Source organism: Alnus glutinosa, chromosome 1 (assembly GCF_958979055.1).
Source record: "Alnus glutinosa chromosome 1, dhAlnGlut1.1, whole genome shotgun sequence".
NCBI lineage: Eukaryota > Viridiplantae > Streptophyta > Magnoliopsida > Fagales > Betulaceae > Alnus > Alnus glutinosa.
In genome coordinates this window covers 43,749,390-43,756,264 of record NC_084886.1, presented here as the reverse complement: position 1 = coordinate 43,756,264, position 6,875 = coordinate 43,749,390, and the positions used below count along the sequence as shown (strand labels likewise).

Here is a 6,875-nt window from a genome sequence, read left to right as displayed (position 1 = left end):
GGAAACTCTCTCTCTCTCTCTCAACACATCTCGCTGGAGCTCGCTTTCTCTCACCGAAAAATCTCTCTCTTGTGCCGGATCTACCTCACCGGAGGTACTTTTAAGTGTTTTGTTCTTTAATTTTTGGATTAAAAAAAAAAATTCAAAGCATAAAAGACTTTTAAACATAAAATCTCTCTCAAATTTTGTCTCACTATCAGTTAGATTGATGCTTGCGTTTGTCTGCATATTTTTATTTCAATGATTTGGGAGAGTGAACAAAAAAAGATTTGTGGGTTGATTTTCTACGTATTTTTTGGGTGTTGATCAAAGTCGATAGGGGGAAAGAAATTGATTTCTAGGTTGTTTTATTTGGAAATTTTCAGGGAAGTTCAAATGGGTGTAATTTTGTTTGATTTTTGGGTAGGTGATCAATTATGGTGTTTGTTGAATAATCTTCGTTAATGTCTAATAGGAAGGTGATTATGTTGGGATTAATTTGTTGGAAGTATTTAGTGTTGGCTTTTGGGTTATGAGTTCCACATTTTTGTTGGAAGGAGTTCGAAGGATAGATTTGGTCCTTCAAGCATTGAGTGCTGATACAGTAGATGTGGTTGCTATTTATTTTGGTTTTTGCAGAAGTTTTTTATGCATAGTATGTTTTTTGGTGGATTCTAGTAATAATTGATTGAGGTGATTTGTTTTTGCTTGTTATAGATGTTAGTATATTGCTGTAATTAATGTAGAGTGCCTCTTCTATATAGTCATGGCAGAAAACAATGGGTTTGTGCCCACCAATAATCAGTCGACACGTCAGTTAGAACAAAAAAATAACTGAAATATTGCTAAAGTACTGAATCCTTCTCACAACTCCCATTTTTACCTTCTAAAAAAAAGAAAAACCCCTCACGACCTGCACCGTCATGTAAGAAAAACCCGTCTGCCCCACCATGGCACTGCCCAGGCCGGACCACCGGTGACAGAGAGAGATCCGGCCGGTGTGTGTGGGTTTCCGGCCGGATCTGTGACAGAGAGAGATCTGGTCGGCATGCATAGGTTTCCAACCGGATCTCTCTTTCTCTCACCCCGACCCAACCCTGACCCAACCCCGTCCACCTGCGACAAAGAGAGATTCGGCCGGTGTGCTTATTTTTCCGAATGGATCTAATTTTAGCATACGTTGAAGAAATCCATAGGGTGTTTTGATTCTATTTGATTTTTTTGTTCCAAGCTTAAGTGTCAACTTCTCATTGGAATGCAAAAAATGCCTAGTTTCTGCCATGACCAGATTGAAGTTATTCCCAATTGATGTATGTTAATGTCTATGGGAGAAGAGTTTATAGATGATAATATATTGCTGCAACAATATACTTTTTAACAAACTAGAACGTATGGAATTTCTTATTGCAGCATTTCAATATTGAGCCCACTGATTCTACTACTGACAGCTTCAGTTACAGCTACTGACGCATTGCCTGTAGCTGAAGACATGTCAGTTTTTGGCTTCTCTTTCCATCTTTGATCTCTATGTTTACCCCTTCGCTGCAAATTAAAAAGAAAAAACTCTTCTTACAAAAGAAAAAAAAAAAGGAAGAAGAAAAAACTCTCTAAGTTTGTCGGTTAAGCCAAGAAATTCAACTCTAAAGACACGATTGTTTTCTTAAGAACATCATGATAAGCCACTAAGGCGCTTATATGATTAAGACTGTCACAATTGCATATACTAAATCATAATTCAACCTACATTAAGGTAGAGAATTTTCACCCACTCTTTACTTGTCAAAAAAATAATTCAACCTACAATAAGATTACTCAATCAATAACGATTAGTTCATCCCTTTAGCATAATAAAACAATATGTGGCACCTACTTAAGCAAATGCAGACAATCAAATCTTCACCAAAACTGGCATCAGAATACAACAACGAACAATCATCCGTATATTCCCGAGATACCAGAAAAAAATTTAACAAATAACAAATGTAAAATTCAGAAACTATATCAAGCATCCATATGATAACAACTCTATCAAGCCATGTCAAAAAAAAAACTCTATCAATGCAAGCATCATTTTTTCCTAAATCCAGACAACCATTAAATCAATAAAAATCATCAGTAATCCGTTCCAATACAATCGCACTAGCAAAAATTATTGCGAATAACAATGACAAGAAATATACATATATAGACTTATGTAAGTAAGCAGTGATGATAAGGTGTAGTCGATACCTGGTTGTAAGGCATGATTGGCTGAGAGAGAGGAGGAGGAGGTAAAAGCGAGAGAGCGAGCTAGGGTTATGTACGGCGGAGGAGAGCGAAGGAAGAGGAAGGTTCTGGATTTGAAGGTTGAGGAGGAAGATTGAGAGCAAGAAGGAAGGGTGAATGCGAGAGTGCAGAGAATCCTCTGCGGTGCCGACATTCAAATGCTTGCCTAGGCTCGCAACAATGTCTATATAAAAGGAGCCCCGGAGGAGAGGGAGATAGAGAGTGGGAGCGTGAATTTAGAAGAGAGCACACGGCGCTCTTCAAAGCTGCTTTGTGTCGCTCTAGTTACAGTCCACGGAGAAACGAAGGTCAGAAAAATGGACCGGGCCAGTATCCTGCTACGCACCATTTTGACTTGTGGCATGGTAAAAAATTTCGGCACCGTTTGGTAAATGGTTATCTTATGAAATTTTTGTTTGAATAGTAAATAATAAGGAGATTGATGCAATAAAAAATATAAATAAGTTTAAAATTGTCTCACTGAAAATTCTATTGACATAATTTCTTGTATCCGCTGGAAACTCTCTCTTCTCGTCGGAAATGCTCTCTCGCCGAATCTTGACGGAATCGCTCTCTCTCAATAGATATTGCCGAAGCTCGCTTTTTTATAAAACAATTCCAAGCGGATGATTGTTATTAAGACTTTATGAAAAATAAATATTCTAAATTGAGACGTTTTGTAGTTTGTATACCTTCTTCTATATATATATATATATATATATATATATATTATTTTTTATTTTTTACCTTAAAAAGGTAGGAAGGAAAAAAAAAAACCTAACAGGTGGATGCACAAATAACAGAGTGAATAAAGCAGAAGGGTTGGAATCTAAATGCGAAAGAGACAAAGGGCCATCACACCAGCTACAACAGGTGTGAAAGAGCAAAGCTTTTCGGCATTCAGGTGATTAACGCTTGAGATGTTCCAAATTGTCTTCTTCTCCAGCTCCATCCTACTGTAATCATTATTGCTCCGTTTGTTTCGGCATAAAATAATTTTTGAAAAATGATTTCGGTATTTTACGATGTTTGGTAGGGGTGAAAATAATGGTCAACAAAAATTATTTTCGGTTTGACCGTAAATACTTCTTTAATTTTTGGAAAATTAAAAACCGTAAATCGTTTTTCGAAATTATATTCTTTGTCCTTTCACGTACGTTTAATATCTGATTGCCGGAATCCGGCAATAGTTGATCATCGGAATCTAGACAGCACTGGAATCCGTTACCAGAATACTACCGGCGCCGGAATCCGGCGACATTCGGCCACCGTCGCCGGATGCTGGCGGACCAGATTCCGGCAGAATCCGGCCATGGTTAGAAGCCGGCCGGATCTGGCCAAAATGGCCAGGATCCGACCGGATATAACCGGATCCGGAGGAGTTTTGCCAGAATCCGACAACGGTAGCGACAGTTGCATTTTCATTTTTCGTAATTTTTTTGTGCGAACCAAACGCCGAAAAATATTTTTGAAGAAATTATTTTTTCTAAAAATGATTTCGTCGAAAATATTTTACGACGGAAACCATTTTATGTAAACAAACGGAGCTCAAGTGTTTTGTGTTAATCGCAACACTATAGGTTGCACTTCACATGTTCGATAAAATGCTCATGAGACGTACTTAAACATTGATTCTTTTACGTATTTTACCAAACCTCTCTCTGTCATATTTGTAGTCATTCAGGTAACAATAGGGCTACCTTGTCTTTTATTCGATGTCTCAGCGGCGATGCCCTGGACAGAGCTTGAATGGTAGCTTGTTGGAAAGGGACGTTTGGTGGACGTGTAAAAACCATATATTCAAACACTATTCCCATTCTATTGTGTCCTTCAAGTGTTAGCTCGATCTTTTAGGGTCTTTTCTTGTGCATTTACTGAGGCTGCTCCTTTATCAGTACTAAGATTTTATAATTCATCAATGAAAAATGTGGAAGGTCTTCTGTATTTGTATAGCTTCCCTCTTTTTCTTTTTTTTCTCTTGTGGGCATGAATCTGGTTAAATGGTGCAACTTTTGGCTAGAAGGTTATGGTGCTTTTGCTGCTCAAGTAAGAGTTCTTTTTTTTTTTGATAAGTAATAAAAGAATTGACATATATATAAAAAAAATATAGTTGTTCAAGTGTTCTTCCAAAGCAAGAGGAAAATGCAAGGAAGGTTATGGTGCTTTTGCTGCTCCACTAAGAGTTCTATGTAATTTAATTTGGCCTTCTAATATAATCTGATGCATGATATTTATGAGGTTTTAAATAACCAGGTCAAAATCAATGTGGTTTTTGAGGTGGTTAGAACAGTCTAAGTAAGATATGATTGTGGAGGATGTGGTTTTAGATAGAGCTGAATGATTGAGCGAAATTCATCTAGATATAAAGGGTTATAGGTTTGAGCAAGTCTAAAACTTATTTACTGCAATTCTTGGGGAAGATTGTATTGAGTCATTTCAACCGAGAGGTTTAAAGCTTTTAGGATGTTGAAACGACTGGATACTTTGAAACTTGAAAGCAAAATATTATGCTTGAAGTGATACACCTTTCACTAAATTCTTTGTTCTTTGTACGTACCCTCTCTTTTTTTTTTTCTTTTTTTTTTTATTCTTCTTAATTTTGCTTCTAGTTTCATTCTCAACTTTAATGATGTACAAATACTATATTGATGCCAAAATTGTTAATGTAATTGATGGTCATACATCCTACTGTTATAGGTGGAAACTCTCAAAAAGATGTGTTAGCCTTTTCTTTTACTGTTATGGAGGGGCAATCTTTTACCTGTTTAGGCCTGCTTTGCTGAGAATATTAAGCTGCCGTCTGCTTTGATTTGAATATGAGGGACAATACTAGAACACCTCTTAAAGGCTTCTACAACTATGTTCATTAGGAGTTTACTTTCAGTTAATGTCCTCCCTTTGAGATGCTTTTCGTCGTCAGCACTTGACATTCTAAAAACTGGAGACATCTTGAGGCAAAGAAGAGTTTTTACAAATGAAGATGTCCTTCAATATTCTAAGGTGACTCATGACTCAAATCCTTTACATTTTGATTCTGAGCTTGCTCGAAATGCTGGATTCGAAGATAGACTTGTTCACGGGATGCTTGTTGCTGCCCTATTTCCACGGATCATTTCTTCCCATTTTGTAAGTCACGAATTGTTCTCCATCTCTTTAGTTTTAGTTTTCTTTTTCAGATTGTTGCAGTTAATTAACCAATTGTTGGAAGAAGAGCAAGTGAAAGAAGAAATTAAGTGTTTGATTTTAAAGAGCTAAAACATGGAAAAAAAGCATCTACATTATTTTGTCCCTTCAAACAATTAAGCTAGGATCAGAACCATCCATGCATGTGAACTCCACATGGGTCTCACGAAGACCCCCCACATAGTGGAGAGCTCAGATTCTTCTCTTGCAGGAGGAAATGTATTTAGGCACTGATATGATTGAGCTGTAGTCAATGTTTGTGTTTTTGCAACAAACAGGATGAATGGATAACCCAGAATTTGGCTTGATGATTTTGGCTTGCTATATTAGATGTTGGATATTATTTTAAGGTTGTTTTATGACGTGTTCAATCAAATAGTTCATAAGCTTCCTTGATGACAACTTTGAAAGAATTCTCTTTCAAGGGGCAGCATCGATCTATGGGCTTTTCAATTAAAACACAACCAAGAATTTGTCCCCTTTGATCCAAAAAGCACACAGCACTTATCCTCTCCAAGATGGTCTAATTTTTTGAAATGTTACGCTTCATTTGCAGCCTGAAGCTGTACATGTTTCCCAAAGCTTGACTTTCAGGTTGCCAGTCTAACTGGTGACAAGGTCACTGGTGAGGTACAAGCCATCTGTATAATAAAAGAAATCAAGAAACGATACATGCATGTAAGCTACATCACCAAAGCAGTTCTCCCACTCTGTTAAAGCTAAAGAAATATTTTCATATTTGATTAATTGGAAGTTTGATTGTGCAGAGTAAAATTGAAGACCAAATGCTTCAGGAATGATAAGATTCTTGTTCTTGACGGAGAGGCGTTGGCTATCTTACCTTCTCTAGCTGTGGAATATTCTTTCCGCGGTATAATCATAAGCAAGTAAAGCATATTCTCTCTCTCTCTCTCTAAACAAATAAAAACGTTTCAGTGTCAACCTTCACACTGAACGTATTTACAGGCATTACTTCCAAGTGCACTTTAAATACCTCACACCGGAATGTAGGATCAGAACCGTCTCCCTTTTACTATTTTATAATTCAAATTAAATTTTACAGATCTAATAGTGTATATGATGCCCCATAATAAAAATATTGACATGTCATTTACAATTTTTAAATGACATGGCATTGTGTACCTATTAGATGCAACAAAACAAAATAACAAAATTTAGAACATGAAAAAAAAATTCTCTCTATTGCAAGTGGAATTGGGAAGATCATATTCCAGGATTAAAAAGTTCAATTGATTCCCCTCAAGCACTTGAGGTTTGAAAACCTTTCACTATTGCTTGTGCTGAAATGGTGGGTAAATGGAAGATTTCCTTTTAGCAAAGACAGATGGCAAATTTAGCAAGATGTGCCGACTATGTAGAGCACTGGCAGCAACTTCTCAAAATTTCATTGTCTTCTATACATGTAAAAAAAACTCCTAAACAATCAC

General features: G+C 36.7%; 1 pseudogene; it reads left to right on the top strand.

Annotated features, from left to right (window-relative positions):
- Positions 1-5,018: 5,018 nt before the first annotated feature.
- On the top strand, positions 5,019-6,425 carry LOC133863208 (3-hydroxyacyl-[acyl-carrier-protein] dehydratase, mitochondrial-like; annotated as a pseudogene).
- Positions 6,426-6,875: the final 450 nt, after the last annotated feature.